The sequence below is a fragment of the Triturus cristatus genome, chromosome 3_2 (genome assembly GCF_964204655.1).
Source record: "Triturus cristatus chromosome 3_2, aTriCri1.1, whole genome shotgun sequence".
Taxonomy (NCBI): Eukaryota; Metazoa; Chordata; class Amphibia; order Caudata; family Salamandridae; genus Triturus; species Triturus cristatus.
In genome coordinates, this window is record NC_140584.1 from 1,054,852,588 (window position 1) to 1,054,865,541 (window position 12,954).

General features: G+C 46.4%; 1 protein-coding gene across 1 annotated transcript in view; it reads left to right on the plus strand.

The window, feature by feature from the left end:
• ASL (argininosuccinate lyase) overlaps positions 1-12,954 on the plus strand; it is a 252,739-nt gene that overhangs the window by 196,007 nt on the left and 43,778 nt on the right. The gene's annotated exons all lie outside the window — the stretch shown is intronic.

Here is a 12,954-nt window from a genome sequence, read left to right on the forward strand (position 1 = left end):
GAAGGACCGTTTGACCCGGGCATCACCTCTATACGCGTCTGAGCGGTTAGGTTCCCTGTGGACCTCTAAGGGCTTCGAGAAGTGGGACATAATAGGTATCAGTAAAGTGGGGAATCTTTGGACGAGGGGAGGATTTAAAACGTTCGATATGCTGCAGACGGAATTTCAGTTGCAGGGCAGTGAATACTTTCGGTATTTGCAGGTCCGTCATGCGCTGGGCTCCGTCTTCTCGGACGCTGCCTCCATCCCGGAATATTCCCCCCTGGAGGATAGAATGCTGGATGGGCACGTCCCGGACAGCACGATCTCACTTATATACAAAAAGCTCATAAACGACCGCTCGGGCCTGTTGACTGCCCTTCGTGCGGCTTGGGTTGCCGACGGGCTGGAGTTGGACGACGAGGACTGGACCTCTGCGGTGGCCTCCCCGAAGGAGGTGGCCATACCGGCTCGCCTTCGCTTCGTCCAGCTCAAGATACTCCACCGGGTCTACATGACGGGGCCAAAGCTTCTGCGTATGGGCTATGCTGGAGATGGGTTGTGTAAGCGTGGGTGTGGTGCTTTGGGGACCTTTATGCATATTTTGTGGGAGTGCCCGGAGGTAGAGGGGTTCTGGCGTGGTGTACATGAGGTGTTGCGACTGGTTACGCATGTGGCGCTGTTGCCTGAAGCGAGGAGATGCCTGTTGAATGTGTGGGAACCGACTGATTACTCGGCGCCGCAGACGTGGTGGGTGACTCTGGGATATATGATAGCCAAGCGTGATATTGCTCAACTGTGGGGATCCCAGAGGCCCCCGACGGTCTCGGCCTGGAAAGAACACATGGACTGGTGCATGTTTCGCGAAAAGGTGGTGTATGTGGCGAGGGGTAAGCCTGGGACATGGGTGAAAGTATGGGGCCCCTGGAACGGCTAACGAGGGGGTATCTGCGCACCACCGCTGCTGCCTGATGCCTCGCCAGCCCCATCCCCTTAGCCGACTCATTACCCCGCTGCCGGGCATTGGGTTCCCCCAGTCCTCGCTCTGTTCTCTTCCCCCTCCTCACACTTCTGTGTATAGTTGGGATCCCCCCTCTTGGGGAGCACGTGCTGCTATTTTTGATTGTGGGTTGCCTTGTGGGTGTGGTTTTAAATTTTGTTGTTCTTAATTTAAAATGAAACCGCATAATGGGGCCTGGATGATGTGGCTTTTGACATTGTTACCTACTGTGAAATGCTCCTCCTGTAATGCCACGTGTTCCATAAATGTATGTCGTATGTTCCTACCATTGCTAGCGGCCGGCCGGAAGGTTGTGGGCCCATACTTGTATACTTTTAAGACTTGTAATAAACGGTTTCAAAAAAAAAAAAAAAAAAAAAAAAAGAATCCTTAACTCCAACAAGAGTTCTAAAGAAATCTTTTAAATTTTCAACGAACTGATCAACCCAGATAGAATTCTACCCAAAGCCACCCCAACTCAAGCACTGTGTGACTCCCTGAACGATTACTTTATTGAAAAGATTTCCACCATTAAAGCCAGCATACCTAAACACTCCCCCAACATGACTCCTTTTACCACACTTAGCAATAACTGTACGCTCGATCACTTCCCGGCCATCAGCTCTCATGCCTTCCAAGACCTCTTTGTTGTAATGAAGAAGAAACTTAAGCAGGTAAGTTCAAACGTCTTTATTCTGTCATCCACTCTCCACAACTGACAGATTGTCAACATTCCAATGTGAACTCTGGCGGAACGTTCCAAGGGGGAGGTGGGGCGGGGGAGAGGGGAAGCTACCATTAGGGGAGGAAAAGATAAAAACACCACAGAGGAAAGAACCAGGAGAAGAAAGGAGAGATTACAACACATCTCCCTACGGAGGGAAAGGGAAAAACAAGGGAAAAACTGAGAGAAAAAGGAGAGGAGAGCATGGGGAAACCAATGAGTATAAAGCTTAACATATCAAGAAGTGAGAACCCCCTAACACCGGGAGGCGGGGTGCCCGCAATAGTAGTCAGGAGAGCAACCCAGATGCAAATAAAGAAACAGAAACTTGAAGAACAACTCAGGAGGTTATATAGTTGGCAATCGGATCTCTTCCCCTGATGGCGGCAAAAGGGGTAATCCCCGTTCTCAAATCAGAAGAGGTGTGATATGCCCAAATACTTTCTCTTAACACCTTATCTACATCCATATTGCTGGTACAAGCTTGATGATTGAGATTTTTGATCCAACCCATTGTCATCCGAATGGGTTCATTGTCTCCTTGGGCATATCCAGAAGATTCCTCATGCTTGATGCCCAACTCGCCCAGGAATGTCTTCATTTCATGGGATGAGAATTTGATATCATTGTTGGTGACTATACAAGCTGTCACACCTTCACACGCGAATGAATCTCTTAAAAACTCGATAAGAACATCTGTCGATACCCGTGAGACACACTTGTATCTAATCCAGTGCGATGTGAAATCCATGAGAACAATCAAAAAACTCTTTCTGACTCCTGTCCGTCCCATGGGACAGATTATCTTCAATGCCAACTTAGTCCATGGAGTTTTTGGAACTACTGTGGAATCGTTAGGCATCTTACACTTATTCTCTGCAGACAAACTTTTAACAACATCCGTTCCTGATACATCATAACTCAATTCTGTCATCCCTTCCTCTACAGGGATTTTGCTTTGTTTAGAAATGTTAAACACTGCCATGGGCGGTACGTCGCAGGCCATGCTATTTACTCTTTGGCCTATTCTAGTGAACTTCTCAAGAGAACTGCATACATCCCTGCTGGTTCCACCCACCTCCTCAGCTACAAGAACTTGATCTTTACTATTCGGGTCGAGTACAATCCCCAGCTCTCTTTGGTGCTGCCAACCCAACAGATTAGACCCTTTGCTTACCATGTATACTTTGCCCCTTGTCGTTCTTCCTTTGAATTCAATCCACACACTCATCATCCCTATTAAAGGAATATTCTCATCAGCGTACCCTACTGCTGAAATGTCAGGTTCCATCATTTTGAGACAAGAGGTATCAAAAATGCCATTTATGACATTTATATTGAATATGGTAACCAGGGCACACGAATCGGCCAACACATCTATGGGCTTATCATTCACAAGGACGGTACATTTAGGATGTTCAATAGGCTTGTAGTCACTGAAATGCTTTTGATAACTTGGGAAAGCTTGACATTCCCTAGCTTTTACTTGGAAAACATACTTGGGAACACAGTCCTCCCCACTGTGTACTACTTTTACTTGAGGGTTTCCACTGTTGTTGCACACTCTACCCAGGTGCCCCTTCTTGTTACATTTTACACATGTGACATTCCGGGCAGTACACCATACATCATTTGCAAGGTGATTACTGCTGCCACATCTATAGCATTTCCATCTCCCCTTTTCACTTACAGAATGGTTGTCTTTGACCTCTCCAGGTCTAACTTTGAACACTTCATTCTCAAGTGAATTTGCCTGTGCGTCACTGCTATTGCTAACATTGGCAACCATGTCATTGGTAGTCTTCATCTCCTTGATACACTTAGCAGTGTGTTCCACAGAGACTGCTATACTAACCGCTTCTTTTAAAGTGGGGTTCTTTGCTAGTAGCTTTTCTTGGATCCGACTATTGTTTGTGCACCTGACAAGTTGGTCCCTGATGAGTGAATCATTGAGCTCACCAAATTCACATAATTGAGTCAGACCTCTAAGTGCTGCTATATAATTGACGACCGATTCCTGCTTACCTTGGATGCGACTAAAGAACTTATGTCGCTCCAGAACTACGTTTACTCTATCCCCAAAATGTGTTTCCAACTTTAACAGTGTGACCTTAAACTCATCCGTGTCGTCCTAATCCTCTTCTAGTTCTGGTTCAGGTAGTGTATCATAAATCTTCCTACCTTGTACGCCCAGGTTATGCACCAAAATGTGTTTGCGAACTGAGGAATACCTTTCACCACCTATGGCAATGAGGTTTGAGGCGAATAAATTTACCCATTCCTTCCAGTGAATTTCCGGCTCCCCGATTTCATTGAGGAACGGAGGAGGTTGGCTCATAGCTTGTCCAGACATGGTGTGAGGAGTAAGCTATCCAGGCAGGCTGAACCAGAATTTCCACTGGACGGAAGAAGGCACCTGTACTAAATGTAACCAAGGGGAATAAGGGGAACTTACACTAGAACAAGGGGAGAAAATATTTAAATAGCTATCTAAAAGCGTACCAAAGCAACTAAGAAACACAATCTAAGCGATTACAGCCAGGTGTGTATAGGTACCCTACATACTCTACTTACACATTAACCAGAAGCATGCAGGCACACTTGGCTTGTAGGAGCTACTCAGTAAGTCTAAAACTTTGTTTATACTCTAGACCATGAAGCATTGTGGAACACAAGCTATTTACGCAGTACCCAGAGAGCACATACGCCCTCAGAAGCTCATCACACACATGGTAGTATTTTCACTTTTGATCACTCTAGGTGAAAGAAGCATGCATGACATTATAGACACCAGAGTCCAAAGATGAAGGTGTGCAGGTCACCTTGTAGGGGTGCACACACTATGCTTAGAACAGGGTGGACAGAGTAAGTAGGGCGGGGTTGTACCGATTAGAAGTCCACCACTAGCTGTGATTGATCACGCCCTAGGGAAAACGAAGCTGGAAGGGCAATACTCTTTAGTGTCTAAGCCGTGGATAAAAATCTTGGATATGCAGAACAAGGTAGGTGTGTGTATCACCACAGGAAACACACAATGAAGTAATAGAATATGGCTGGATGACATGGACAAGAACGGGCCCGTAACTGCTGGTGCGCCGGAAAATGAACTTGCTGCGCACAGAGAGAACTACTAGCACTACTGAAAACGATTTCACACCACACCCGCCAAACCGCTACAGCTGACAGGATATTTTCGTGAAAAGCTGCTGCAGCGCAGGCTCACTGTGGGTGAAAATACGAGTAGTGTCCCCACACGGCGCTTGACACAGCGCCCTCGTTGAGGAATGCAGGAAGAAAATGCCTTCACGCCGCACTTGCCTGAACGCTTCTGCTGACAGGGTTTACTGTGAAGAGCTGCCGGAGCGCAGGTTCAACAAAGGAAACTGGAACAAGTGTCTCCACACGGCGTTTGCCTCCATGCGTCCTCTCTTGAGGAAATTTACACCAGGGAAACCCACACTGCGCAGGCTCGAGGAACGCACACTGAAAGGGAAAGTGTCTTGACCCAGCGCCTGCCTCAACGCTACAGCTGACAGGATTATTCTTGAAAAGCTACTGCAGCGCGGGCTCACTGTGGGTGAAAATGTGAGTAGTGTCCCCACACGGCGCTTGTCTCAGCGCGTCCTCATTGAAGAATTGCACACCGGGAACCCCCAAGCTGCGCAGGCTCGAGGAACGACCCATACACAGTCAAACAGGCAGGATCCCCACATATGGCGCCGGCCCACAGAAAGCCTATACTCCCAACAGCAGCAACACACAGGAAAGCGCTCACTTGATTACGCAGAGGCTGAGCATTAAAGTGGAAGCCAGTCAAATAAAACAGACCCCTGTACACGGAAGAGTGTCAGGATATGACTGCAGACCACACGTGAGGCGAAATGTGGTGACCCAAAACTCCGTAGTACTCAGCAACCGGTCTCTAATGGAGCTGTAGACGGAGAAAAGGGAAACTGGAAATACCTCCAAGCCGGATACGTGGGGTCCACGATTGACTGGAACTCAAATCAAGAAACTTCCGTGCACTTCATCAATTGCAGGAAAATGTCCCGCTCTGCCTCTTCACTGGCACTGAGCTGAAGAATTTCCCATTCGGCATGTAGAAAGGAGAGAGTACTGAAAGGGGAGATGACAGGAGTGGCCCCCTTCGCCAGTTCGTCGCCAGTGTTGTAATGAGCTACCATTAGGGGAGGAAAAGATAAGAACACCACAGAGGAAAGAACCAGGAGAAGAAAGGAGAGATTACAACACTCTTGTCCAAAGTCAAATCTGGAGCTCCCACGAGCTGCTGCCCACCACGTGTGCTAAAAGACGCCCTTACCGTCCTCCCGAACCCAGCACTCGCCCTTTTGAACGAATCCCTCTCCTCTGGTCGCGTTCCTACAGCCTTCAAAGAAGCCATAGTGGTCTCTCTCCCGAAAAAACCTGGAGCAGACCCTATGAGCCCATCAAACTACCGCCTGGAGGCCCATGTGGTGATGTGCCTGTCCAACTTCATGGAAGAGTCAAACTACCTTGACTCCCATCAAGCGGGTTTTCCCCCCACGCACTCCACGGAAACAGTGATATTAGCGGTCTTGGACACCCTGCGAGGAAAAGCTAATAGTGGCTCCCTCAGGCCCTGGTGCTACTGGATCTCTCTGCCACCTTTGACACGGTCGACCACGATATACTGGCCGACCGTGTCAGGATGGCCGGCATCCAGGGGCAGTTTTTAGTTGGCTCAGTTCCTTTCTGGCAGACCGCTCCCAGGCAGTCCGCTCGGGCCAGTTCACAGCTCCCAAGCGCAGAACAATTTGCGGGGTCCCACAGGGTTCCTCACTTTCTCCCCACTTGTTCAACCTTTACCTTTTTCCCCCTGATTCAGTCCCTAAAGGAAAGGAACATGACTGTTTTTAATTATGCCGACGACCTACAACTGGTGTTTACCATCGACAATTCACCAAAATCAGTCACCGAATTTCAGACCACCATGTTGCACATCTGGCACTGGATGGACCAAAACCACCTAAAGCTCAATCCAGGTAAGACGGAGCTAGTCCTGACAGGGGGCAGTCATAAGTTCTGGGGCCCACACTATTGGCCGACGGAACTAGGACCGCCTCCCACCACCTCCGCATCTGCCAAAACCCTGGGTGTAATCTTAAACAATGATCTATCATTAAGAACGCAAGTCGGATCGGTGATGTCAACATGTTTCTTTCAGCTACGTAAGATCAGGAAGATCAGTCGTTTACTCACGCAGGAAGCACTGACACAAGTCGTAATAGCCACGGTGCTGTCGCACCTAGACTATGCTAACTCGGTCTACCTGTGCTTGCCACTCTTCCTAAATAAGCGGCTGCAGCTGGTCCAGAACCAGGCAGCCAGACTGATTATCCAGCAACCAAGGTGGCAATCAGCCACCCCTCTTTTGAGGAAACTGCATTGGCTCCCAATTCCCCAACTCTGCGCCTTCAAAACCAGTTGCCTTATTTTCAAATCTCTTCACGGTCGTAGCCCCAAATTTATAAACGATCTGATACTAAGGTACACTCCCTCACGTAACCTACGATCAGCGCACCTTCTGCTTTTGTCTACCCCCACGTTCAAGCGGAAACGTCCGGGAGGCTGCAAATTCTCCTCTCGCTCCAAGACTGTGGAATTATTTCCCCTTGAAGATCCGTTCATGCACTGACCTACTAAGTTTCAGGAAGGTCCTGAAAAGTGGGCTGTTTGTACAGGCTTACGAATAACTACCTCTCCCCCAGATGCGACTAATCCTTAAACCAGCACCAAGAAACTAATCGGTGTACGTGCACCTTGAAAATCTTTTTTAACATAACATATTTAGATGTTGATTTGGGCCCAGCCTTGAATTATTCCAATGGGTTACTTTCTCTTTGGTTTGGGTCCAGCGAGTCTACGTTTTTCAGCACAACCACATATGGTGTTGGGGGCGGACGCAGCTGAAACACTACCTGGTTTCCAATAGTCGCCCCTTCTTTTTTCCCTGGCTTGAAAGTGCGTTCTGCCTAAGGGTTTGCACCTTGCACCAAAAATTGCCTACACCTGAAGCAGTTAGGGCATTTGAGGCTGTATTAGATTGAGTCCCACCAAATCTCGCCCTCCCCCCATAGATAGTTGACTGTTGTTCTACTGCATTTATGGGTCTCCATCCATTTTTTAAATATTTCGTTGACTGGACAGTTCTCCCAAGTTAGATTGTTCCAAGAAATCCGTCATAGTTGACTCTAGGCTGCTCAGTCTGTTTAACATAGGGTCGCTCAAATCTTTGACATTTCATTCCAGACTATCCATACTGTCCACTAATTGATATTTGTGGGTGACAAACTCTTGGCCCAGATTGAAATTATGAGCAGCAGGTTCTCTGTTAGTAAATGTATGGACTTTGAACAAAATTGGTGCTTTCACAGCTTTATTTAGTAGTTGAGGTGGTTGAGTGGGCTCTTTTTTTCTTTTTCTTTGCTGGCAGAGTGGAGTAGACAGGGGTGGGATTTTATCTGGGCTGATAGTTAATGCATCAGAATATATAGGCAGGAATTTGCTATTGCTCCTTGACCAAATCCCTTTCAGGGTCCATCTGCCCTGTTGTCTGACTGCTGCCAAGACTCTTCAGTTAGACATCTGGCTGCATGCACTAATCCCCACAAAGAAAAGGGGCCAATAATTGATTTTTGTGCAGAGGTTTACATGGCCCCCAGTCTCTCTTCTACCAGTTCTATTTCTGGATGTATTGCCCACACAGTGTGTGAAGAAGCAGGGAAGACTCCGTTATCAATATAAACTTCTTTATTTGAAATTCATCTGTACAATGAAGAACGTCCTATCCACACGACAGCCCAACAGCAACTGACTCTGTGGTTCTAGAGCTAACACACGCTAACAAACATAAACACTCTAGAACATTGAGAGCTTCTAAACAGAATGTTACAGAGTGAATGTCTCTGCAGAGACAAAGTATATTTAACTATTACACATATTCCCTCTATACAGCAGGGAGGAAACTAAAACACAAGAATAAATAAATTTAGTGTAAAACAGTCACGTAACGTTTCAGGGAGTTTAAAAGAGCAAGAACTCCTGCGTACAGGTGATGAAGTATCAGGGAGCACTACAGGAATGTCAGTTTTAATATGACCATCAAAACGCATAGGAGCAATTCTATTAAGATTCCAAATTCGACCATCATCAAGTTTAACAGCATTTTGAAACAACTTTGTCACTTTAAATGGAGGGGAATATTTAGAAACAGCACACTTCTGCGGATAACGCACTCTCACGCTGTCACCCACACGTACCATCGTGTGAGAAACTGCAAGTTTTGCATCAAAATTCTATTTTCTCTTGATGTACTTCAAGTTTTGGGATACGAAATCAGAATTCTTCACAGATGAAGATTTACCCCTCATCCAAGATTGAACAATAAAAGTTTTGGGAATTCTTCCCCTAAAGAGTTCAAATGGAACTTTTATTTGTAATGGAGTGAGGCGTGAGACGGTAAACCATCACACGCTCTGCCATCTCAGATTTCCAGTCCCTGCCCTGAACTTTAGCTAACTGGATACACTCCTTTAACACCCTATTGAACCTCTCTACCATGCCGTTAGTTTTGGGATGATAGAGGGAACAACGTTTGTGCTTAATGTCTCTTTTAATCAAGAACTCCTCCATTTCTTTCAAGACTAACTGAACGCCATTTTCCGTTAGAATACAATCCGGGAGCCCTTCCCTGCAAAATATCTCATCTAAAAACTTGACAACATCTCTCATCTCAATGCTTTGTGTAACCTTGATCTATTGGCCATCTTGAAAACATGTCCATTAAGACCAGCACATAAGACTGACCAGATTTGCTAGATATTGGCCCTAAGAGATCTAAAGCAACTTCCTCCCAACAGTGTGTAGGGGCATCACGTATCACCATAGGTGGAACCCTGGTCTTGTATGTCTTGTCAGATGCATTACATTCAGTGCAGTCTCTTACCACACGTTCCACAAGAAGATCAAGACCTGGCTAATTTTCATCCTAGACAGTGATGGAGGAACAAGTCTAGTACCCCTCCAAAGTAAACCTCCACCTACAGACCGTTCATCTCTTACATTCCAGAGCTTGCGCACTTCCTCACTCAAATTCTTTATACCATTCTAACCTTCTGTCTCCAATCTACACACTTCACGGACCACAGTATCACTCTTTATGGATTTCTTCCACTCCTCTTCACTGATCACTTCCTCGATAATCTCACACACTTTGTATTCATCATCCTCCCGAAGACTCTCTGGGAGATCAGATGCAACCCCCGAGCCTTTTGAAACTAAGCGAGAGACACAGTCGGCAACTTTGTTCTCTGCACCAGGTATGTAATTTACCACAAAATCATAATCTTGTATGGCAATGACCCACCTACAAATCCTTGATGACACAGCATCCAAGCTCTTCTTGTAGAACAAATCTTTCAAAGGTTTGTGGTCAGAACGGACCACCATAGAGCTCCCCCAAATAAATTTCTTTAGCTTCTTAATGGCCCACAAAATGCATAAAGCTTCTTTTTCAATTACAGAATTTTGTATTTCCGAGCCCACACGTGCTCTGGATAAAAACATGATAGTTACTTCCTTGTCACCCTTTACTTGTTTGAGTACAGCGCCCAACCTAGAGCCGGCATCTGTAATTAAAATAGAGTGAGCAGCAGTGTCAAAACTCTGCAGGGAGGGTGCACAACTCAGTGCCTTCATGACATCCACACACTCATTTTGACACTAAGATGACCAAATACATTTTTCACCTCTCTTTAGGAGTGACCTTAATGCAAATGTGCGACAAGCAAACTGAGGAACAAATGTATTATAATACTCTGCCATGCTTTGAAATGTGACGAGCTCATCCCTGGATTGTGGCACAGGAAGATCTTCAATAGTTTTCACAAGATGATCTTTAGGTCTAACACCTTCCTTTGTCAGTTTGTGACCCAGATAGTCAATTTCTGAAAGATTACATTTGCACTTGTTTTCTCGCAAAGTCAAACCCTGTGACTTAAATCTTTCCAAGACAGCCCTAAGTTTATCATCATGTTCCTTTTGAGATGAACCATGAACCAAGACATCGTCTTGGTAAATTTTAACCCCAGACAACCCATTCAAAACATCTGCCATCGCCCGCTGGAACACAGAGGCTGCAGAATTCAAACAAAGGGTGAATTTATATGTTCCGAATGGAGTTATGAAAGCCGTTAAATTCATGGAATCATCATCAATTCCGATCTGATGATAAGCGGCCTTAAGGTCTAATGTTGAGAAAACCTACGCCCCCTCCAATTGTACTAACATCTCAGAAATATTGGGACGGGGATATCTATCGTCAATAACCGATTGAGGACTCGAAGGTACACACATAATTTCACCTCACCAGAAGCCTTGCACGCGAGAACTACTGAAGCCAACCAATCCCTCGCTTCTGTCTCCACAATGATGCCATTGTGCTTTGCACATGTGGGTTCGGATCCCATCCTCGTCACAAGTGTGAAGAAGCAGTGAAGACTCCGGTATCAATATAAACTTCTTTATTTGAAATTCATCTGTACAATGAAGAACGTCCTATCCACACAACAGCAACTGACTCTGTGGTTCTAGAGTTAACACACTCTAACAAACATAAACACTCTAGAACATTGAGAGCTTCCAAACAGGATGTTAGAGTGAATGTCTCTGCAGAGACAGAAAGTATATTTAACTATTACACAGTGCTCATCAGAAAATTTCTAATCGATGCTGTAACAGTCTTGCTCTCTCTGCCCTTATTTAGTTTCCGCTTACCCTTCATTAGGTGGTGATGCCTCAGGGTTAGATCTATAGAACCTTGAAACACCTTTTAAGGTTATCCCCCTGGTAGAGCCAAGGGGGATGGCCCAGCCCCTGACAGGCCAATCTAGTCACAGTCTTTGCCCAGGCACAGCTGTGGGAAGAATCACTGGCTTATGTGGAGTCTAATGGCCTCTCCTCCTCCCGCAGCGGTCTTTTGACCTTGTGGCCCCCACAGATTGGCATCACAGGCTGTAGGTACGTGTCCAGTGCTGTGGAAAGAATCGCCGGCTCATAAGGAGCCTCCTGGCCCATCCTCCACCCACAGTGGCCTCTCGATCTTGTGATCCCAACAGACTAGCGTCACAGGTTGCATGTAAGCCCCCATGAGTACATGTCAACCCTGAATTGATCGCCAGCGTGGTGGCGTTCCTTGGGAGGTGCATGTAGTGAAGTGGGCACATTACCCATGATGAAGATGCAGGAAGTGCTAGTGTAGAACAGGCAATGAGTGGTCCCACTTCCATTTATTTATCCATTCAGTCACGCTGGCCTCCGGGTGTATGTGATGTGGAGACATCCCCTGTGCACTCACTATACACATAACAAGCATTTGCAATGCAATAGGTCTCGCATTACTGAATGTTTGAGATATTGGTGTTGCATTATTATTAGCAATGCCAATAGCTCAAACTTTAATAATGCGAGACCTATTGCATTGCAAATGCTTTTTTTTTTTAATGATTTCGATTTATCATCATTGTACGCCGGTGATCTTATGTAGACATTCTGAAAGCGTGGCCTGGATGCAGCCCTCTTAGAGCTGCGGTGGGCACCTCTAATCCAAAGGCAGGGTCCCCAACACCTCCTGGACTAACATTGCTTTGAAACTTTCTCTTCTGTCTAAATACTGTGAAGACAATACCCTAGAATTTGATCAGATCTTTTGTTTGCTAATAGTGGACCCCATTGTCCTAACCATGTACTTCAACGTTTAAGTGATCTGTACTTCTTCGAAGAACCTGCTGCACTGCTACAAACATGAGTTTGGGAGTGCTCTAGCCTTCCTCGTGACCGAGTGCCACTGCTGCGCTATAAAGCGCCTTCTGCCATGGGAACCGTCGCTCACACTCACACTCACACTCCCAGCAGCCCCATCAATCACGCACTTCCGCCTGGAAATATCAATATCTGCCCAAGCTTGATACTGATGGAGAGGAAGAAAAGGGGGAGGGTTGATTGCCAGAGCTGAACCATCATGACCCAACATCCCACATTAAAGCCTCTTCGCGGCGCTATAAAACACAGCAAACCTGCAGATATTAAACAAGTGCAATATTTGAAAAAAATGTAGCTCCGGTTACCTTAGTGCAATGCGGCGGGGCTCAGCAGTCCGGGCCATTTCGTCTTCGGGACGCTCCCCGGCCTCAGGCTGAGCTCCGCTTCCTGG